Source organism: Vombatus ursinus, unplaced genomic scaffold, assembly GCF_900497805.2.
Source record: "Vombatus ursinus unplaced genomic scaffold, bare-nosed wombat genome assembly UNPS02011700.1, whole genome shotgun sequence".
Lineage (NCBI taxonomy): Eukaryota > Metazoa > Chordata > Mammalia > Diprotodontia > Vombatidae > Vombatus > Vombatus ursinus.
Window position 1 is genome coordinate 3,860,058 of NW_020951478.1, and position 25,037 is coordinate 3,885,094.

The window sequence follows — 25,037 nt, forward strand, 5'->3', positions numbered from 1 at the left end:
GAGATTTTATCTGTAAGCACCTTGCAAATCATTAAAGTGCTATATAAATGCTATTGTCATCATTTAAAATGGGGAAATACATTAACACTTCCCAGAGAATATTTTGAGGTTTAATTAACAGTTATATATTGTGAGTGACTATTATTATCCAATAGCAAGCGATAGTGTGTGGGTATTAGAAAACTCTTTGCTGGAAACACAAATCCAAAAAGAATCAAATTCTCAAAGGACCAATTCTGTGCTGGCTGGAAAATTGATAACAAAACACTGCATTTCTGTTTATTCTAATGTCTTATTCCTATGATTCTCAAATATAAGTAATATTTCTGACATTTTACCAAAGACTATTGTATTCTTCCATGTAGTAAAAACAATAACCAAATTCTCAACTAAAAATTTTCAACATAGTAATTTAATCTGAACCCTTCCATTATGGTGCTTTAAAAAATTAGCATGACCATGGAAAACATACTGAAATGATTTCATTGTGTTTAAATATCCATGAGGTATCTAAACCTTATTGTTTTCCTCATTTCCTACCACAAAGTCTGAACACTACCCTTTTTGTTTCTTAAATATAGTGTTGTTTAATAATGGTAAGGATAAGGAAAACTAAGCAGACTTTGAACAAGAGATATTGAAATGAATTTCTATCATTAAGATAAACTTACTGTAAAATCTCCTAGTCTTCAACAAGGAATTTACATTGACCCATAGGATGATGTTGCTTCTGTAGTGAGTGATATGCTTCTTTAGCCTTTGTGGGATCCATCCTTTAGAAGCCAGGAATTTCCTCCCTGATTAATCCCAGGTAGCAGGCCATATACAACACAATCTCTGACAAAACTCCTATAAATAAACTTTTATAATTGACTGAGGTAAGGGAAGAGTCTATTTCAACTTAACTGTTTGGCATTTCATGTTTATTCCACAATAAAAGGTGTGGAATTCCAGAGAGGTAATTCAGAATGCCTGGATTTGATTCTCAGATTGACACCAACTAGCTATGCGAGTCAAAACATAACTTTTCTGAGCTTCAGTTTCTTCATCTGTAAAATGAGGAGGATTGGACAAGATGATCTCTGAGGTCCCTCCAACTGCTAAAAATCTATGGAATTTTCAAGAGTTCATTGATTGTGATGACTATGTCCAGAAACTACCAAAGGTATCAAGAAGCACGTTTAGGTTTATTTGCATTTTGGTTTGTTGAAAGTGGTAGAAAAGAAATTGTTTTCAAATGGACATATCTTCTTTAAAAGAGAAGAGATCCAGAAGACAAAATATAGAACTAATTCTACATGCACATGAAATGTGATATGTATGTACTGATATGTATTTTTATGTTTATATAATTGTATATACATGTATGTACATAGAAGCACTCCTGGGCAGTAAGAAGATTAACCTTCAATCTTATTAATAGTTTAGTCTCCTGAAACAAAATGGTAGCCAATACAACTTTTTAAATGGACATATCTTCTACAGGTTTTAATGGATTTTAATGAAAATTGTTGAATGGTGAGAGGCATCAAAAGAGGTAAAAGACAAGAAGTGACAAAAAAGACAAAAGTAATAGAAAAAATATAATATTTATATATATATTTGTATGTATGTATGTATATAGTGATCTTCTTGACCTAGCCAGGCATAAATTATATACAATATCTATTGTATTATATATAATAAAAATAAATATACATAAATGAATTCTACAATATAAAATAGTATATACAACACAAGTATATAATATAAATGTATAACATACATGTATGACATATTTTCTATATTATTTATAAATTTTTATATATAAACACACATACATATTTTATTTATATACTCAATTTCCAGGTCTGCTGATAACTCTTTAGTGCAGTCTCTTCATCAGGCTTGGCTGCTCCAGCTACCAAGAGACTCTTATGGGATGCAGTTGCCGGACGTTGGTGGCTCTTTTGACCTTTTGAAGCTCACAAGGTCACAACCCAATCTGTTCCATCTTAATACTCATTCAAGCAGGAGCACATATTCATGACCACATGGAAGCCTGGGTGGGGAGATAATGGAGTCACAATATTACCTGCCACTGATATTACCTTGCCCCCACCAGAGGACCAAAGCAGTTCTTCTTCCTCCTCAGCTGACATTCATCAGAGAAGAGAAATAAAACATTAAGGTCTACTGCTAGGCCCAGGGAGCTAGGACAGTTTGGTCTCTTTCTCTGCCTAAGGAATCCCTCTGCTCTGGACCCACATACAAATTCTTAACCAGTTTGAGGCCTTTAGAAGCCTGGTCTCTAAAGAAAAAGGTTAGGTTCCCTTTTCTCATACTCTTTGGCTCATTAAACCCTTCCCCCTCCCCCTCGGTACCTTGGGTATTTACTTATGGTTAGGTTTTGGATCATGTTTGGAGTACCTCCTAAAGGAGAATTAGAAAGATACTCAATACATCATAGTAATAAAGTATAAAACAAGTATTTCTTTCCAATACAAAAAAAAAAGATATGTTAAAAGGTACAAAAAGACTCAGTGTGCATTGAGAAGACTTAAGCAATCAGTAGCTTACACTTTAAAAACTACCATTTTAATCTTCTGGAAGGTTGAATCATAAACATCAGGATACAAATAAGTTTGTGAGATGGCTAGATAGGGGTTGTTATATTTCACCTTAGTTCTGTAGTCTCTAAACAACTGCTAGTTCATATCTTCTGTCAATCTAATCTACAACTTTGGACATTCCATCTGCCAGGGGTCATTTTCTTAAAGAGCATTGGTAGTTGCCAGGTACTACTTACAAAGTGCAACCAGCAGTGACTGAGGAGCCAAGACTACTGGACCTCTTAAACTCACAAATTTCCAAATCTAGATGCTTTGATGCTTAGTTTCTTACTGAAAAAAGAAACACAAAAGAGAAAAGGCAACCAACACTCTCAAGCTTACCTAGGCAGGTCATGGATTTTATTGTCATGCACTCATGGCTGCATGGTGGCCAGAGTCAGAAAGCAGCAGCTTTCTCTTCCATATTCCTTCATAGAAAGTCCCAGATTTATATATAAAAAAGAGCCTAAACATTATCTTTCAAGAAATTATCAAGAAAAACTGTGCTGATATTCTAGAGCCAGAGAGGAAAAATAGAAATTGAAAAAAATCACCAATCACCACCTGAAAGAGATCCCAAAAGGAAAACTCCCAGAAATATTATAGCCAAATGCCACAGGTCCCAGGTCAAGGAGAAAATATTGCAGTCAGAAAGTAACAGTTCAAGTATTGCGGAGCCTCAGTCAGGATAACACAATATTTGGTGGTTTCCACTTTAAAGGAAAGGAGGGCTTGGAAAATGATATTCTGGAGGACAAAGGAACAAAGATTACAACCAAGAATCACCTACCCAGAAAAACTGAGTATAATCCTTCAGGGGAAAAAATAGATATTCAACAAAATAGAAGACTTTCAAATATTCCTAATGAAAAGACCAGAGCTGAACAGAAAATCTGACTTTAAAATACAAGACTCAAGAGAAACACAAAAAGATAAACAAGAAAGGGAAATCACAAGGGACTTATAAAAACACAGGGCATAGGCTTGAGTTGAATATGAAGGGATGATATCTAAATAATAAAATTAAGGGGTCAGAGGGATTTATTGGGAGAAGGAGAAAGAGAGAGGTAGAATGGGGTAAATTATCTCACATAAAAGAGGCAAGAAAAAGGTTTTTCAGTGTGGGGAAGAGGGGAGAGGGGAGAGGGAGGGAGTGAACCTTATTCTCATCAGAATTGGCTCAAAGAGAGAATAACATATACACTCAACTGGGTATAGAAAGCTATCTTACTTAACCTACAGTAAAGTAGGAGGGGAAGGGGATAAAAAGTGGGTTGGGGTTGACAGAAGGGAGGGAAGATTGGGGGAGGTAGTAGTCAGAAGCAAAACATTTGAGGAGGGACAGGGTAAAAGGAAAAAGAGAATAGAATAAATGGGGGAAAATAGGATAGAGGAAAATACAGTTAGCAACAATAACTGTGAAAAAAATTTAAAGCAAATTTCTCTGATAAAGGCCTTATTTCTCAAATATATAGAGAACTGGTTCAAATTTATAAAAATAAGAGTCATTCCCCAATTGATAAATGGTCAAAGGATATGAACAGCCAGTTTTCAGATGAAGTAATCAAAGCTATCTATAGCCAAATGATAAAAATGCTCTAAATTACTATAGATCCAATTAAAACAATTCTGAGGTACTACATCATACCTATTAGATTGACTAATAGGACAGAAAAGGGAAATGACAAATGTTGGAGGTGATGTGGGAAAACTGAGACACTAATGCACTGTTAGTGGAGTTGTGAACTGATTCAACCATTCTGGAGAACAATTTGGAACTATGCCCAAAGCAGAACTGTACATACCCTTTGACCCAGCAGTACCTCTACTAGGTTTCTATCCCAAAAGAGATAAAAAACCAAAAAGGAAAAGGACCCGCATGTACAAAAGTATTTATAGTACCTCTTTTCTGGTGGCAAAGAATTGAAAATTGATGGGATACCCATCAATTGGGGGACAGCTGAACAAGTTGTGGTATATGATTGTGATGGAATACTATTGTGCAATAAGAAATGATGAGCAGGAAGGTCTCAGAAAAATCTGGAAAGACTTACATGAACTGTTGTAAAGTGAAATGAGGAGAACCAGAAAAACACAGTAACAGCAATGTTGTAAGATGATCAACTGTGAATGACTCAGTTATTCTTCTTTTTTTCCTTTTAAAAAATTTTTTTTTCTGCTCATGACATTTATTGGTTTGTGAGCTTTGACTTCTGGAAAACTGCTACATCTGCAACCCGTTTCCATGCTGGAAAAGCATGCACCCATATATTAATACTGAACAATGGCACAAGTTAAAAGCGATATGAGTAAATCCATTGAAAACCAATCCCACCCTCCATTTATTGCTTGTTTTGCCCAGTGCCTAATTGAACAGAAAATAGAGGACAACAGTGGGACACATATATATTTAGTACTTAAACATTAAGCATCATCTGGCACAAAACAGTAGATTTTATGTGGGGATATTATTCCACATGGTGCTGGCTAAGTACCTAGATCACGGTACTCCTTCACATCAGTGTTTTTCAGGCAAACTGATAACTCATATCAATATTGTGTTGAAGTAGATATATATGATGATGGTGATGACATGTCTAGGCACTGAAGTGCAAGTGAATTCTTACTTAGAATCAAACTTGAGTTCAAGGTCTTCAAAAGCAAAAAGCTTGTGTACCAAACAATTGTGCTACATTGCTGCTGCAAGAAGGTAGTTTTAGAGGATTATACCTAGGCTATCCTTGATTTCATCCAGAAAAAATGCATATGGTGTAAGCAGGAAAGCGTGCCAGCCATTTAAGTGTTTCACAATGAGCGCTTTTCGTGCTCTGACAGCCTCTTCTGTTGAGTTTTTAGAACCTTCTGTTACCATATCCACCACTTCCACCACCAGATCTATAACCACCACCATAAGGACTGCCTGAGCTCCTTCCACCAAAACTGCCTCCTTTCGTGGATCCATAATTTGATTGCTGCTGCCCACTATAATTTCCAAAATCATTATAGTTCCCACTGCCACCATAGTTACCACCACCACCAAAATTTCCTCCTTCATTGTAACCATCATATACTCCTCCACCCCCACCTTGGTTTCCATATCTATCCACCACCACCACCATAACCCCCTCTACTACTGTAGCCAGGACCACCTCCATAGTTGCCACCATCTCCACCTCCATAACTGCCTCTGCTGCCACCCCCCCACCATAACCACCTCTTCCACCAAAGTTTCCTCCACCACCACCAAATTTTCCTCCTCGACCCATAAAATTGCCTGAGCCACTTCCACGATTTCTTTGTGAGCCAGCAGACTGCATCTCTTGCTTCGAAAGGGCCTTTTTCATTTCACATTTATGCCCATTAATAATATGATATTTCTGAACAACAATTTTGTCAACTGTATCGTGATCATCAAAAGTTACAAAAGCAAATCCTCTCTTCTTTCCGCTCTGTCGATCTTCCACAATTTCTATAGTTTCTATCTTGCCATACTTGTCAAAGTAGTCTCTTAAATTATATTCTTCTGTATCTTCTATAATACCACCAACAAACATTTTCTTCACGGTTAGATGTGCACCAGGTTTTACAGAATCCTCTCTACAAAAAGCTCTTTTTGGTTCCACTGCGGCCGAGCACACATTGCTACGTCTCCCTTTTCTACACAAGAATAAGTCGCTAAGCCAAAGCCTCTGGAACGTTTTGTCTGAGGATCTCTTATCACCACACAGTCTGTGAGTGTCCCATTTTTCGAAGTGTTCTCTTACTATCATCCGCAGTTTCAAAGCTGAAGTCACCAATAAATAGTTTTTTCAACTGCTCTGGTTCCTTTAGATCATGATTCTCCTCCCCGCGGCAGCGGCAACGGCGGCCGGAGTCGGGCTGAGGGCAGCCGGGAGGCTGTTTTAGCTCCATTTTGAGACCCTACTCGCCACCTCCAACTCGGGTTCAGTATGGGACTACAGCTGACTCAGTTATTCTTAATAATATAATGATCCAAGATAACTTTGAACGACTTAATGATGAAAAATGCCATCCATCCCTACAGAAAAAATTGATGGAGTCTGAATGCAGATCGAAGCATACGTTTTTTACTTTATCTTTCTTGGATCCTTTCTTTTGGTCTATGTTTTCTTTTACAACATGACAAATATGGAAATATGTTTTGCATAACTACCCATGTATAACCCTATCAAATTGCTTGCCTTCTCAATGGGGGGGGGAAGGAGAGAATTTGGAACTCAAAATTTTAAAATTAATGTTAAAAATTATTGGGAGAAAATAAAATACTAATTTTTTTTAAAGAAGTCCCAGATTTGCATGATGCTACCTGGAGAGTCAAAAGAAGGGAAAGGAGCTAAGGCCATTCTCTTAAAAGTCCATTGACTTTCATTATTAATTTATGATTTCAGAGACTAATTCATTATTTGGTAGAAATTGTTGGGAAAACTGGAAATCAGTATGGCAGAAACTGAGCATAGACAGATATCTTACACTATTGACCAAGATAAGGTCAAAATGGTTACTTGACCTAGATATAAAGAGAGATATTACAGGAAAATTAGAAGAACATGGAACATATTGCTTATCAGACTTATGGATACGCAAAAATTTTATAAATAAACAAGAGATAGTGAGAGCAAAGTTAGGTGTAAAATGGATAATTTTGATTACATTAAATTTAAAAGGTTTTATACAAATAAAAATGTAGCCAAGATCAGAAGGAAAGCAGAAAATTGGGGGGCAAAATTTATAGACAATTTATGAGATAAAGATCTCATATCTAAAATATATAAAGAACTTTGTCAAATCTATAAGAATACAAGTCATTCCCCAATTAATAAACAAAGTATATGAATGTGTAGTTTTCCAATGAAGAAATCAAAATAATTTATAGTCATATGAAAATATGCTCTAAATCATTATTGATTAGAGAAATGTAAATGAAAACAACCTTGAGATATCACTTTATACCTACCAGATTGGCTAAAATGATTGAAAGGGAAAGTAAAAAATGTTGGAGGGGATATGGAAAAATTGGGACACTAATTCATTGTTGGTGGAATTGTGAACTGATGCAACCATTTCGGAAAGCAATATGTAATTATGCCCAAACAGTTATTAAAGTGCATATATCCTTTGACCCACCAAACCACTACTAAGTCTATTTCCAAAGATGATTAGCTTAGAACTTATATCTTCTAAAATATTTATAGCAGTTCTATTTGTGGTGGCAAAGAACTGGAAATTGCAGGGATACCCATCAACTGGGGGCTGGCTGAACCAGTTGTGGTACATGATACTGATGGAATACTACTGTGCTATAAGAAATGATGAGCTCAGTGATCTTAGAAAAACAGCATAGACTTCCACGAAATAATGGAGTGAAATGAGCAGAACCAGGAGAACACTGTATACAGTAATAGCAATATTATTTTAAGAACAACTTTGAGTGAACAAATCATTTTTCACTATTATAAGTATCCAAATTAACTACAAAGGATGTATGAAGGAACATACTATGTGCATCCAGAGAAAGAACTGATAAATAGGAGTATGTATAGAATGATTTTACATGTGTGCAAATATATGTGCATACATATACATATTTGTGTCTAATGGTGGCCATCTCTAAGGTGGGGGGGGAATGGAAATAAGGGGAGGGGAAGGAGGGGGAACAAATTTAGATGATAACTTTAAAAGAAACAGCAAGTTGTACACAATAGATTTGAGTTTTATGTGCAATCTTTTTTATTGTACTATGTTGTAGAAATGCTTGTTTTATCCCATAAATTAAAAATAAAATTCATTTTTAAAAGTCCATTGAGTCATCAGTGCTCAGTGCTTGAGTGTTCAGAGCTGAATACTATCTGACCCAGCACTGATGCAACCTTGTTTTAAATCAACAGTTCCTTCACAACAGAGCACATGTCTTGCTGGAAGAGGCCAGACAACACAGGACACTCTCTTTGGAATGGTTGTTATGGGCCAATTCCATGTATTTTCCCTGGGGGTATACTTCAACTTAATCCCTGCTACACATAGTATAAATTGATCACTACTATAAAATAAAGGAAACTAGTTTGCAAAGGTTTTAATAGCCTTCTAAATTTTCATTACCAATTTCTGTATTTTTCATTGCAAATGTGTATATAGTAAGAGCGAAATGCAGCTGATAATAAATTACATCTATAGCTTGAAAAAGTGTCAAACCAGAGCTGTATGAAAAATGCCAATTTTTATTCAGGCTATTGACAACTAATTTTTTGAAGTCCTAGGATAATCTTCATTTTTATACACATACAATCCAATCCAATAAATCCAATCCAATGAACATTTATTATTTGCTTACTATGTGCCAGTCATTATGCTAAGTGCTGGGGATACAACTAATAAAAGGAAAGACAGTCCCTGACTTTAAGGACTTAACAACCTGAGGGGAAGATAACATACAGATGGGGGTAGGAAAATGGAAGGGAGGACACCAGGGAGGCTCATCTTGTTCCAAGGAGTTTAAACCAGGCATAGCAGCAGATACTTTCACTTGAAGTTCATTCATTTCAATCATGTCCAACTCTTTGTGACCCCATTTTGGGGTTTTCTCGGCAAAGATACTGGAGTGGTTTGCCATTTCCTTCTCTAGTTCATTTTACAGATGAACAACTGAGGCAAATAGGGTTAAGTGACTTACCCAAGGTCACACAGCTAGTAAATGTCTAAGGTCGGTTTTGAACTCATAAATATGAGTCTTTCTGATTCCAAGACCAGTGTTCTATCCACTATGTCACCTACCTGTCCTAAAGCAGATGCTAAATGAACACAGATACATACTTACACACACCATTTCTGAACAGTAATTTAATGAATCATATTTTCTAGTGATTTCACTGGTTGCCTACTGGATGATAAGCAGATGTTATAATTATCAATAAACTTCTCTCCCCACCCCCCCAAAAAGAAAAAAAACATGAAGGGTTTGAAACCCATATTTAGGCACACTTTGGGAGGATAAGATTCTGTGAAAGAAGTCATGCTTCCTCTTGCTCAACGGTGACATCTACTGATGATTGGAAGTAATGTTGCTTAAGTTATGAAACAGTATTTGGATTCTGATCATTGACAGTAATAAATCCAAATTACTAACACGATTAATTCTCTACTTTTTGGGCTTTCCTGTCCTTTGCTTCCCCTTTCCTTACCTGCTGCCTGCCTTTGGTCATGTAAATGTCCACTTAAACCTTGACCTGATAACTAAAGATGAATAAACTCAAATCATTCAAATTTGCTTTTATTTATTCATTCATTCAAGCATGCATGCACTCATTCATTCAGTATATGAGGCAAATACCCAATATTAATGTATTAGACACTTTGGAGGACACAAATGAGGTCATGTTAAATTTCTAATAAACAATTTGCTACTGAAAATGATTGAAACTATTGTAAAAATGAGATTAAAATTTATGTATATGTGTGGATTTGTCCAATGTTAAGTTGTTTATTAAAAGAAGCAAGAAAGCAAATAAGAAGAAGAGAAGGAGGAAGAGAGGGAGGAAGAGGAAAAAGGAAGAGGAGGAAAAGAAGGAGGAGAAAGAAAGAAAAAAGGAAGGAAGGAAGAAAATAAATATAATAAAATATTATTAATAAAAGAATTTGTTCTGTAAAACTTGGACTCAGTCAAAAGGCCCAACCAAAGACTTAGAAGGCCACAGGTTCCCCATCCCTGCTCTAGAATTTTAAGGAAAATGATGAAAGTAAGAAAACTATTGAACTAATAAAGAAAACTAAAATCTGATTTTATGAAAAATACAATAAAACAGATAAACTACTGGCTAATTTGATTTAAAAAAGGGAAGAAGAAAATCAAATTTAGTATCAAAAATGAAAGGAGTGAACTCACCACCAATGAAGAGGAAATTAAGACAATTGTTAGGAACTATTTTGGCCAGTTATATGCCAATAAATTTGACAATCTAAATGGAATGGATGAATATCTACAAAATATAAATTACCCAAATTAACAGAAGAAGAAATAAAATACTTAACCCAATCTTAGAAAAAGAAATTGAATAAGCCATCAATGAACTTCCTAAGAAAAAAATCCCCAGAACCAGATGGATTCACAAGCAATTTCTACCAAAAATTTAAAGCACAATTAATCTCAATACTATATAAACTATTTGGGAAAATAGGTGAAGAAGGACTCCTACCAAATTCTTTTATGACACAAATATGGTGCTGATACCCAAACCAGCAAGAGCCAAAATAGGCAAAGAAAATTACAGGCCAATTTCCTTAATGAATACTGATGCAAAATTTTAAATAAAATACTAGCAAGGAGATTACAGCAACATATCATAAGGATCATACACTATGACCAGGTGGGATTTATACCAAGAATGCTGGACTGGTTCAATATTAGGAAAACTATTAGCATAATTGACCATATCAATAACAAAACCAACAGAAATCATATGATTATCTCAATAGATGCAGAAAAAGCCTTTGACAAAATACAGCACTGATTCTTATTAAAAATACTAGAGAGCAGAGGAGTAAATGGGACTTACCTTAAAATGATAAATAATATTTATCTAAAACCACCAGCAAACATTATCTGTAATGGGGATAAGCTAGAAGCCTTCCCAATACAATCAAAGGTGAAGCAAGGATGCCCATTTTCAACTCTAATATTTTACATTGTACTAGAAAGTTTAGCTATAGCAGAGAAGTAAAAGAAATTAAAGGAATTAGAATAGACAATTAGGAAACAAAACTATCTCTCTTTGCAGATGATATGATGTTATACTTAGAAAATCCTAGAGAATCAATTGAAAAGCTACTTGAAATTATTAACAACTTTAGCAAAGTTGCAGGATACAAAATAAACCCACATAAATTATAAGCATTTCTATATATTACCAACAAAGCCTAGCAGCAAGAGACAGAAAGAGAAATTCCATTTAAAAGAACCATGGACAATATAAGATACTTGGGAGTCTACCTGCCAAGACAAACCCAGGAACTATATGAACACAATTATAAGACACTTTTTACATAAATAAAGTCAGTTCTAAACAATTGGGAAAAAATTAATTGCTCATGGGTAGGCTAAGTCAATATAATAAAAATGATAATTCTACCCAAATTAATCTATTTATTTAGTGCCATACCAATTAAACTATGGAAAAGTTATTTTATAGAGCTAGAAAAAATAATAACAAAATTAATGTGGAAGAACAAAAGCTCAAGGATATCAAGGGAATCAACAAAAAAAAATGCAAAAGAAGGTGGTCCAGCCATACCAGATTTCAAACTGTATTATAAAGCAGTAATTATCAAAACAATCTGGTACTGGCTAAGAAATAGAGTGGTGGAAAAGTAGAATAGATTAGGTACAAATTACATTATAGTAAATGACCATAGTAATCTAGTGTATGATAAGCCCAAAGATCCAAGCTTTTGGAACAAAAACTCATTATTTGACAAAAATTACTAGGAAAACTGGAAAATGGTATGGCAGAAACTAGGTATAGATCAACATCTCACACTGTTTACCAAGATAAGGTCAAAAGTGGTATATGATTTACACATGAAGTGTGATACCATAAGCAAATAAAAAGAGCATGAAATAATTTATCTGTCAGATTTATAGATAAGGGAAGAATTTATGACCAAAGAATAGAGAGAGAGCATTGCAAAATGGAAAACAGATAATTTTGATTATATAAAATTAAAAAGTTTTTTCACAAATAAAAACAATGCAGCCAAAATTATAAGGAAAGCAGAAAGCCAGGGGAAAATTTTTGCAACAAATATCTCTGCTAAAGGCCTCATTTCTCAAATATATAGAGAACTGAATCAAATTTATAAAAGTACACTTCATTCACCAATAGATAAATGGTCAAAGGAAATTAACAAGTAGCTTTCAGACAAAGAAATCAGTGATATGAAAAAATGCTCTAAATTATTATTGATCAGAGAAATGCAAATTAAAACAACTCTGAGGTACCACTCCATACCTATCAAAGTGGTTAATATGATAAAACAGGAAAATGTTGTATTTGGAAGGTATGTGGGAAAACTAGGACACTAATGCACTGTTAGTGGAGTTGTGAACTGATCCAACCATTCTGGAGAGCAATTTGGAACTGTGCCCAAAGGGTTATAAAACTGTGTATACCCTTTGATCCAGCAATATCACTGCTAGGGCTATATCCTAGAGACATCCAAAAAAGGAGAAAGGACCTTTTTGTACAAAAATTTTTATAGCAGCCCTTTTTGTGTTGGCTAGGAATTGGAAATCAAAGGGATGCCCATCAATTGGGGAATGGCTAACCAAGCCGTGATATGGAATATTATGGAGTATAAACAAGCTGTAATAGAATATAATTCTGCTGTGAGAAATGAAAAGCAGGATGATTTCAGAAAAACCTGTAAAGACTTAGATGAACTGATGCATAGTGAAGTGAACAGAACGAGGAGAATGTTGCACACAGTAAAACCAGTATTATGCAATGATCAGCTGTGAATGACTCAGCTATTCTCAGCAATACAATGATCTAAGACAATCCCAAAAGACTAATGATGAAGCATATCTTCCACCTCCATGGAAAGAACTGATATTGATTGAAAACAGACTGAAGCATGTTATTTTTCATTTTCTTTCTTTCATTTGAGTCTTCTTGTACAAAACGACTAATACGGAAATGTTTTACATAATTGCACATGTACAAACTATATCTGATTGCTTACCATCTCAGGGAGGGGAGGAAGGACAGAATTTGGAAGTCAAAATTTTAAATAAAAATGTTTAAAAATGTATATATTATATATATATATATGCACACACTCATACATATATATATCGAGATCAATGGATTAAACTAGATAAACAAGTATAAGAAACAATCAAAACAAGTTTAATTTAATATTTCATAGGGATAAATGTGAAATTCTATACTTGCTTTCAAAATATCAACTTCACAATTACATAGTGGAAGAGAAAGGGAAAAAATAACATATGTATGTATATTTAGTTATTTGTTTGTTTTACTACATGTGAGACACTATGCTAAGTGCTTTTTGTGATTATTATCTCATCTGGTCCTCACAACAACTATAGGAGTAGGTGCTATTAATATCATATACTGATATACTACTTCTATTATTCACATTTTACAGTTGAGTAAACAGAGTCAAACAGAAGTTTAGTTACTTCCTTGGAGACTGAAGCTAAATTTGAACTGAGGTCTTAACTCCAGGCCTTGTGTTCTATCTACACTGTGCCACTACCAAGGAAGTTATAAGTAGAAAATAGTTCATATGAAAAAGGTTCTGATATTTTAGTGGACCTCAAGCTCATTATGATCAGCCAATAGTATGACATGGCAGCAAAAACAAACATAAAGACCACTCTAATGCAAACCCAGGCTGAATTAAAGAAAGCAAAAATTCAAAACAAGAGAAACAGTAGCTCTGTAGTACTCTGCCCTAGTTAGACCATATCTCGAATATAATGTTAAATTCTGTGAGCTACATCATAAGAAGAACATTAACAAGGTGAAGGACATTTGGGGAGGATAACCAGGATGATAACAGAACTTAGGGCCATGACATTTGAGTCTCAGTTAAAAGAAAAACTGAGAATGTTTAGCCTGGATCAAAGAAGAATGGGGAAAGGGCAAGAGTGGTCTGATGAAAACTGTCTTTGAAGCACTGCCAAGTAGAACGTGGATTACATTTGTTCTGCTTGGCCCAAGAGTCAGAACAAGAAACAATGGATGAATATACAAGAAACAGATTTTGGCTACTTTTTGGGGAAACCTTCACTATAAAGCTGTATAAAAATAGAATGAGTTGCCATCAAACATAGTCTGGGTGATAACTTTTGGGGATGTTTTAGGACAAATTTCTTTTCAGATATGAATTTGACTAAATGGCTTATGAAGAATGTAGATGAATGGTTTCAAAACAAAATAATTTCAGATTAAGATGAAACCTCACTCCAACCTATCCCTGAAAGAAATCCTCACTCTAAAATATCCAGCAAATAATCCTTTTCATTTCTAAGATTCTGTGATTCTGTACCAACATTTAGCATAGACTTAAAAATTTCTGAGATACTGTAGTATGTTTTCAGTTGAAACTTCCTTTAAATTACAACATTATATACTGTCAGACATGGCTGATGTTTTCTTTGATTTTACCAAAGTGTTTTTTCCTTCCTTCTCTTTATTTTCTTTACTTTTTAAAAATAACTTCATTGATATCTTTTGTTTTTTTACGTTTCCAGATTTTGTGCCAATATGTCTTCTGTTTTCCATCCATGAGAACCTTCAGAGTTAACCAATAATATCCTTTAAAGTTAAAGAAAAAGGAAAAGGGGGAAGAAAATGTGAATAACTGATCAATGTATAAAAAAAAGTCTGAAAATATATGCAGTATAGCACACTTGTGAACTTCTCACTTCTACAAAGTATTAGGGTAGGGTGCCTTCTCATCTCTTCATTGGAGCTATACTTATTCTTTATAATTTTGTAATATTCACATTTCATTGTTTTGTAGTTGTTCCTTCCATTTATATTGTTGTAGTTGTGTACATGGTTTAATTGACACTGCTTACTTGACTATGTATCAGATCATGAAAATCTTTCCAAGCTTCTTTGTATTCATCATATTTGTTTCTTATGGTACAGTAACACTCCATTACATTCGTGTACCACAATATTTTTAGTTATTCCCCTGATTAGTGGGAATCTACTTTGTTTCTAATTCTTTGTATCACAAAAATATGTCATCTTTTGCTGACGTGCTAGATGTGAGGTGAAGTGAAAAGATTGTTTTGATTTGCATTTCTCTTATTAATGATATGGAACATTCTTCCATAAAGTTACTGATAGCTTTTTAATCATTTGTTCTTTAACTACTTGTCTATTGAGGAATGATTTTGGGGCGTATATAATACATATGTGTTGATCTGTTAGTGTATAGATATATATCTGCATATATGTATCTGTTACATATAGATATATGCAATTATTACACATGTGTATGTACACATACATATTGTGTATGGATAGATAGATAGATAGATAGATAGATAGATAGATAGATAGATAGGTAGGTAGGTAGATAGATAGATAGATAAATCTTGGCTACCAAATCTCTACCAGAGAAATATAAAAAAAATTTTTCAGTTAATTTTTCCTTCATGAATTTATTAATATGGCATTTGGAGAGTATTAATTTAATATTAATATTAGTTTGTTGTTTATGGTTCCTTTAATGTAGTCTCTTAGTTATCTCTTTTAATGTTGCAAATTTTTGTTTTTTCTTTAATAGCATGGTAGCAACTCTTGTATTTTGGATTCATCTGATACACAGTAAATTTTGTTCCAATCCATCATTTGTATTCTGGTATGTATTTGGTTTTTAGGTGTGTTTCTTGCAAATAGCAGATTGTGAGGGTTTTTTTCTCTCTCACCTGGCACTCTTTTTCATGAATTGGATTGTTTAGTCCATTCACATTTTAAGTTATGAGAGTTATGTTTATATTTTCCTTCATTTGTCTATGATATTGATTTTTCCTGAATTTTTTCATTTTTCTTTTATCTTTGCAAAGTATTTTGTCTCTTCCATTATTTTTACTTACTCTTTTTAAAGTAACTCTGTTCTTTTCATTCTCGAGTCCTTTCTCTTCCATTTATCAATTGTTTCCATAGTTTTGGAATTTTGTTTAACTTATTAATTCCTTTTTCTTTCTTCCCTTTATCTAGTTATTTAATTTCTCCTTTTTTTCTTCTCAGCTAAGTAATCAAGAAAATCTTCATTCCTTTCTTTCACTTCAACTTCTTTTGTTTGTTAATTTTTTCATTTCGGCACCTTTTGCTTAAAAAATTGCTTCCTCTAATTCTCTTCATTAATTTTCTTCCCTTTCTGTCAATATTAGACTTTTATTCTTTGATTTATAGCCTTTATACTTATTTATTCCTTCTCTAATCACTTTATTTCTAATGGAATTAAAGCTTCTAATGTACCTATTTGGAGTTCCCTCTTCTTACTTCTGTTGCCTTATAATCTTGAAATAATCAATTGTTGCACCAGATAGAAAGGATAAAAGTGATGCCCTATGGTAGAAACTATTCTGTGTTACTGATTGGATGGTGCATTACTACTCCTTGTCCACTCTATGATCATTCCACCCCACCCCCACTCCACATTTGCTATGAAATTTCCTCTCTGGGTTCATGCCTCTTCATCCCCTTCTGGATGTCAGTGGTCTCTAGTTGCTCTTATTCTCTATTCCTTGAAGGAAAATGCTATCCACTCTGCAATTTCCCTGCTCCTGCTATAGTTTCTGCTAGCATGCACCTTCTCCTTTGCTCCTATGTTCACCCACAAGTCTAAGGCAATATGCGAAAAAAACTCAACCCTGTTCCTCAATTAAACATCATTTCCTCAGAGATAATGGTCTCTCTAGTCACCAAATCCCTACAAACGATACTCATTCTAAGTTCCCTATCTCCCATTATCATTTGAATTTAATTCGGGTGATCAATACATATACTATTCTAGGCAAGAATCATTTAAAAGAAATGGAGTAGCCCTCATAGTCAATAAAATAGTGAGAAAAGCAGTACTGTGATATAATCCCAAAAATGACAGAATGATATATGCTCAAATCCAAAGCAAAACATTCAGTATCACAGTAATACAAGTCTATGCTCCAATCCCTAATGCTAAAGAGGTCAAAGTTGATCAGTTCTATAAAGACTTACAACTTCTTCTAGAAATAGCACCTCCAAAAAGGTATCATATTCATCATAGGGAATTGGAATGCTGCAGTAGAAAATCAAAAGGTACTTGGAATAACAAGCAAGTTTGGCCTTGAAGTACAAAATTGAGCACCATGAAATTAATAGAATTTTGTCAAGATAACTTGCTGGTCATAGCACTCTTTTTCTTTTTTTTTAGGCAATTGGGGTTAAGTGACTTGCCCAGCGTCACACTGCTAGTAAGTGCCAAGTGTTTAGTCTGAGGCTGGATTTGAACTCAGGTCCTCTTGACTTCAGGGCCGGTGCTCTATCCACTGCACCACCTAGCGGCCCCTAATAGCACTCTTTTCCAGCAACCCAAAAGGTGATATCCACATGGATATTACCAAATGGTCAATTTTGAAATCAGACATATATATATATTTGCAGCCAAAGGTGGAAAAGCTCTATTCAGTTTGTTAAAATAAGAGCTGGAGTTCACTACAGCTTAGATCATGAACTTCTCATTGCAAAATTCAGATTTATATTCAAGAAAGTAGGAAAAATCATCAAACTGTATAGGTATGACCTAAATAACATCCCTTATGAATATGAAGTAGAAGAGATGAATAGATTTAAGGGATTAGATCTGGCAGGTAGAGTACCTGAAGAACTATGGACAGAAGTTCACAATATTGTAGAGAAGGCAGAAATTAAAAAAAAAATCCAAAGAAAAAGAAGAGCAAGAAAGCAAAATAACTGTCTGATAAGGCTTTAAAAATAACTGAGGAAAGAAGGAAAGTGAAAGGAAAAGATATATCTAGTTGTGTGCAGAATTCCAGAGAATGGCAAGGAGAGATAAGAAGCTTTTCTTAAAGAAACAATGGAAAGAAATAGAAGAAAACATTAGAATGGGAAAGACAAGATCTCATCAAGAAAATTAGAGGTATCAGGGTAAGTTTTCACGCAAAAATAGGCATAATAAAATACAAAAATGATAGGGATTTAACAGAAGTAGAAATTATTAAGAAGAAGTGGCAAGAATACACAGGAGAACCATACAAAAAATATCTTAACATCACCAATAACCATGATGCTGTGGTTAATTATCTAGAGCCAGACATCCTGGAGAACAAAGTCAAATGTACCTTAGGAAACATTGCTAAGAATAAGGCTTGTGGAAATGATGAAATTCCAGCTGAGCTATTAAAAATCCTAAAAGATGATGCTGTTAAACTGTTGTACTCCATATGCCAACAAATTTGAAAAATTCAAAAGTGGCAACTTGACTGGAAAAGATCACTTTACATCCCAATCCTAAAGGAGGGCAATGCCAAAAACTGTTCACATCACCAAACAATTGTTCTTATTTTACACACCAGCAAGATTATGCTTGAGATTCTGCAAGTTAGGCAAGCAAGCTGATTTTCAAAGAAGAAAAGGAACTAGAGACCAAAATTTCAATATTCACTGGGTTGTAGAGAAAGAAAAGGAGTTTCAGAAGACAGCTACTTCTGTTTCATTGACTATACTAAAGTCTTTGACTGTGTGGATCACAACAAAATGTTCCAAGTCCTCAAAGAGATGGGAGTACCAGATCATCTTACTTGTGTCCTGAGGAATTTGTATGAGGGCCAAGACATGAAAACAACTGAAAACAATTGATTGGTTTAAGATTGGAAACAGAGTACAATAAATCTGTATGTTGTCACCTTAGTTATTTAATTTATATACAGAATACATCATGTGAAATGCTAGGCTGGGTGAAACAAAAACTGGAATTAAGACTGTGGGGATAACTATCAACAACCTCAGGTATGAAGATAAGACCACTCTGACAGCAGAAAGTCAAGAATTAAGAAGGCTCTTGATGAGGGTGAAAGAAGAGAGTGTAAAAGCTGGCTTGAAGCTTACCATTAAAAAGAAACAACAACAACTAAGATCTTGGCAACTGGTCCCATCACTTCCTGGCAAACAGCGGGAAAAGAAATGGAAGCAGTGTCAGATTTTACCTTCTTGGGATCAAAGATCACTGCAGATGGAGACTGCAGTCATGAAATTAAAAGATGCTTGTTCCTTGGAAGCAAAGCTATGGCAAATCTGGACAGGATACTAAACAGCAGAGACATCAACTTGCCAACAAAGGTCTGTATGGTCAAAGCTGTGGTTTTTCCAGTAGCAATCTATGGCTGTAAGAGTTGGCTTATAAGGAAAGCTGAGTACCACCAATTGTGGCTCTAGTGAAGACTTTTGAGAATTCCTTAGTCAGCAGGGAGATCAAATCAGTCAGCACTTGAAGAAATTAATTCAGGCTATTAACTGGAAGTTCAGCTACTGAAGGTGAAGCCCAAATACTTTGGACACATAATGAAAAAAAGCTTTCATTGGCAAAGACCCTGAATTGGGAAAAATTGAAGGCAAAAGGAAAAGGGGACAGCAAAGGATGAGATGGATAGATATTGTCATAGAAGCAAGAAACACGTGCTTGGGCAGACTTTGGGAGACAGTGGAGGATAGAAGAGCCTGGCATGCTATGGTCCATGGGGTCACAAAGACTGGGACATGACAAAATGACTCAACAACAACAATAGCATCTCCCATTATAGAAAAGCTCTATTTCCTTGTGGGAGTTTTATTCAGTAAGAACCCTACCACCACCGAATTGAGATTTCCTCCTTTCTTTCCCCATTTCAATCCCTCCCTCTACAACTTTATCCTTTATCCTATAGGCCCTCTTCTTCCCTAGAAACTACAGAAGTTATTTTCCCTTCTTTATTTACCTTTAACCTGATTAGAGTACATCATGCAAATCCCTTTACTTTCTCCCTCCGCCCCTTCTGTACATATTACCATTTTTCAGTCTAGCCCCCCAAAACATTGATTCAACTGAGGGCAAGATATTCTAAGGTGTAATCCATACTCTTCCAGACTTGTTCCTCCACCATCATTCTACTTAAATTCTGCTTTCATACTTATATCCTTATCTACTTTTAAAAGGAAATTTCTTAATAGTCCTTCTGTAATTTTTTTGTTGTTACTGTTTTTAATCCCATAGTTAACTTTCTCTTTTTAGTTCATACCTCCTTTTTTCTGGAGTAATTTATTTTATTACTTGTGTCTTCCTTGATTGCTATATTTGCTTACTTTTCTTGAGTTTCTGTTGTCTGGGGTGTTTGCAAAGCAAATAATCTGCTCTCTTTTTTTGGCAGAAATGCCTCAAATGCCTCTCTTATTGAATAGTATTTCTTTTTCATTGATGATTAGGCTCAGGTTTGCAGGGCATGTCACCTTGGTAACACGATGAACTTATTTATTCTTTGGAACACAATATTCTGCTACTTTATGAAGTTTCTGGTGAGTGCAGAATAGTCCCCTGTTATTAAAATTTCATTTCCTTTATATTCAAAAGTCTCCTAATTACTGGCATAATTTTTTGTTTGTCATTAGAATCATTAAATTTAATCTCTGTGTTTTAGAATTTGCAGCATAAGGTGTTTTGTTTTTCTGGAAGCAATATGTAGATTCTTTAGAATGACACTTTGTTTTCTGTGTTCAGAAATTTTTGTTAGTTTTCTTGTATTATTTCTTGCATTATGGTGTTTTGCCTTGTAATGTTCATCTTGGAGCTTATCATCCTTAAACTGTCTATATACATCCTATCTTCAAGATCAATATACTTTGCAGTTTAAAGATCATATTTTCTTTTAATATTGTTTCTTTTTGCTTCTCTTCATCCAGATTATCCTTCACTTCTGTTTCTTTGCATCTTCAATTAATTGCCCTTTTGATTACTTGCTACCATGAATTTAAATTGTTTTTTTCCAGCAATTTCTGCTATGTAGAGCATAAATTCTGCTTTCACTATTCTTATTTTTTTCTTGAACCATTCAGAAACATCCTGCTGTATTTTCATGCTCTCTTGGGAATCCATAGGCTCCTCTACCTCATGATGTATTGATTCATTTTTCTTTGTCTCGTTACATTTATTCAGAGATGATTGGACTCATTTAGATACCCTGGAGGTCATATTGCCTCCTGTTAATAAAATCTTCTTCGTTATTTTTTTCTGCTTGTGCTTACAGTTTTTAATTGAATTTTCTTCCTCCTGAGATATTTGGTCATTTCAGTCTTTTTCCTTATACCCCCCTATAACTCACTTTCTGAGTCTTTCACCTTTAGTATTAAATTCCTTGAGGGCTAGACTTCAAAGCTATCTTAACCTTCTCCCACACTGAGGAATAAATTCACTTTTCACTGACCTAAGTCTCTGCCAAAATCTGGGGAGAACAAAACTGAACTCAGCTGGATGTCAGTCCACTTTCTTTCAGGCCTGGTAGATCCCTACTCGCACATACCCATTAAGGGACCAATTAGGTCTGTTCCTTAGTTCTCCGGCTGAGCACTGCTACAGCATAGTGCTGGACCAGGCACAGCAAGCTCATATTTCTCTAATCTTGTACCTCTTCCTCACAGAGTGGGTTGGGGCGGGGCAGAGTTGAGTTATCTTGCTCGTTGCCATAGTCTAGTGGGTGAGCATGGGGGCAGAAGGAAGGGTATCAGGTGGCAGAAATGACAGCAGCAGCAAGGAAATTGCTGAGTGGATCCCAGAGCAAAAATTCATGTATCCCATTGCATAATACTGACAGAGTATTTGGGCAAGTGGAGGAGGGAGTCCTAAGTGAAAGTGTTAAGGATGAGATTAGCCTTCTATGCTGTTAACTCATCAGGCTTCCCCCCATCCGCTCTACTCCCCCACTCCACCCCGCCATGTTTCTGAGTACGCTAGTTTAAGAAGATACCTGTAATTAGTTTACCTCTAGCACATCATTCTTATTTTGGAGATGTTTGAGCGGTTGTAAGAATCAGAGGAAATGCCAAGTCTTTCATTTTGTTTGTTATATAGCTTAAAAATTCTTGTCTTTCTTTTCTTAATCTTTGTTACAACAGGTGGTTGCTAGGTAGACAAGGTAGAGAGAACATATTCAGAAATGAAGGTGGTGAAAAAACAAATGTTATCCATGAACTAAGATTAAGAAATAAAAGAATAAGTTACATGGTAAGATACTAAACAGCAAATTTTCAGTCATCACTAATACTAAAGGAAAAAGAGGTTATAAAGAAGTGAAATCCACAGATGACTAAGGAATTTTCATTTGAACTAATAGGTTCAATATTCTTCCTCAGAGCTCTTAACATGTAGCAAAACTGACAGTGAATCAATAGGGATTTACTGAGTACTTACCTACTAAATGGTGAAATGTATACTGGGTTAAGTAGAAAATTTTCACTTCACTGAACTTTTTATTAGAACCAGAAGTCTTCCAGTAAATCTCTGTTCTCCATGCTATTCAAGATTTTAGAAGCAAGGTTGTGCTAGTAATGTTTAATGACTGAGTCTCCAAAAAAAGTTCAGCTGTTTCAGTCATGTCTGACTTTTTATGACCCTATTTGGTGTTTTCTTGGCAAAGATACTATAGTGGTTTGCCATTTCCTTTTACAGATGAGGAAACTGAGGCAAACAAGGTTAAGTGATTTGCCCAGAGTTACATGGCTAGTAAGTGTATGAGGCTATATTTGAACTCAGGAAGATGAGCCTTCCTGTGAAGTCTGGCCTCTATTCACTGAGCCACCAAGCTGCAAGTATAAATGACACACTTTGAAGTTTAATCTGTAGTATGAGAATTTTTTCCATAACTTTCTTAAGTCTAGACAATCATCAGAATGATAAATCTAGCCCTGATTTATACCATTTGCCAATTTCTGGGATGTTAATACTCACACTGAAAATTTTAACAACTAGTTCTTCTGAGTCAGTCTAAATAGGTTACAGCACCCAAACTGCATATAAAAGACAGGTCCTACCTTCTTAGAAGCTTATATTGTAGCTGGAAGTACTGAACCAACAAATATGAAATAAATAGAGAATAAATACCAAATGATGTAATAATGACTATAAGTTTGGAAGATTACTGTTGGGCCTGGCAGCTGTCTCATTCTATTTGGCCAGTGGGAGAGAAAGCTACAAAAGCTTAAAGAGGTAAATTTGGGGTCCAAGTTATAGATCTATGTGGAAAAGGAAGAAAACATGGGCAGGAGTGATAGGTGAAGGACTCATGGAAAAAGTGGGATTGAAGGTTAGTCCAATGAAGGATGAATAGGATTTAGGTAATTGGAAAGCAACCAGATTTGAGATGGGCAGAGGTTGCATGAACAGAAAGAAAGATTTTGAAAAGAGAGGATAATTATTATCTGTGTGGCAGGAAATAAAGAAATTGCCCAACATGTTCACAGAAGAATGGGAAATAAAGTTGGATGGATAGGGGAAGGTGAAATTATAGAGGTTCTTAAAAACAAGTCCAGCAAGTTTGGACTTGTTGACAATAAGATACTGTAGGTGTCTAGAAGAGGAATGACATGATGTAGGCAGGTTCTTAGGAAGCTCAACATAGCAGTAGTGTGTAGGATGAATGGGAGTGAGGAGTGCCTAGAGGCAGGGTTCTGGATAAGAGAATAATACAGATTTTAAAAAGTCTGAACCAGAGTTACATCAGTGAGACTGGAGAGTAATGGGCAAATTAGATACTTGGAAGAATTAAAGGCCTTATTTGTTGACTAAAATTAGGGGATGACAGAGAGGAAAGAATCAAAGATAATGCCAAGATTTCTAGCCTAGAAAACTAGGAAAAACAGAAAGCAATTAGATGATTAGTGAAATCCATTCAAAGAAAAGAAAAGGAGTCAGGTGGAGAAAAAAGTAGAAGTATGGTCATGGAAACTTTTTTTCTGATTTTGTTATTGTCACTATTATTATTCATAACAACAATAATATAGCCAGCATTTATATAGCACCTACTATGTGCCAGACACTGTACTAAGTGCTTTGCAAATGCTATCTCATTTGATCCTCAAAATAACCCTGGGAGATGGGTGCTGTTATTATTATCCCTATTTTTCAGTTGAGGAAACTGAGACAAATAGAGGTTAAGTGACTTGTCCAGGGTCACACAGGTAACACATATCTAAGATTGGATTTGACACAGACTAGTAGCACCAGTGCTGACAAGTTCTTGTCACACTGGGCCAGAACACTAAGGAATAGAAGGACCAGAAGAGGACACTAGGAAAGGACATTGTCTGTGTACACATCCGAGGGGATGGAGCTGCACAGCACTCTTTTAAGCCTGAAGGGAAGAGCATAGCATCTAGAAGGGCTAGTTCTGACCACCTGAAAGTCAGTTGAGGCAGAGATTCAGTCATGAAACGCCCAGCTAGAGAGGAGTCTGAGATGCTTTAAGACCTAGCCCTTGTGGAAACCACCATCTGAGGAGACAGAGTCAGAAAGTGAATAGGGGAAAATCAGGAAGAAAAAAAAGACTGAAATCATGGAGGAAAACTCAAAGATTTTAAACATAAGCAGGTAGATCAACAAAGAAAACAGTAGCAACGGAAGTAAACATGGCTTTCAGCATCTATTAATAAAAATTAAAAAACAAAGGAACACGACCCAACATTCGATAAGGCAGAGGACCCTTTGGAATTTGAGGAGAACAAGGAACCACAACACACTGTTATTGAGTAGTTCAAAAGAGAAATGAGAATTATGAGAGCAAAATTTGTGGCCTGCACAGAAAAAACAGGTGGTGGTGGGAGGGCAGCAGAATAGAAGATTTGGAATCAGTAGTTGCAAGCCTTA

The 25,037-nt window shown here is 35.2% G+C and overlaps 1 pseudogene; it reads right to left on the bottom strand.

Annotated features, from left to right (window-relative positions):
* Positions 1 to 5,434: 5,434 nt before the first annotated feature.
* LOC114039244 lies at positions 5,435 to 6,503 on the bottom strand (annotated as a pseudogene).
* Positions 6,504 to 25,037: the final 18,534 nt, after the last annotated feature.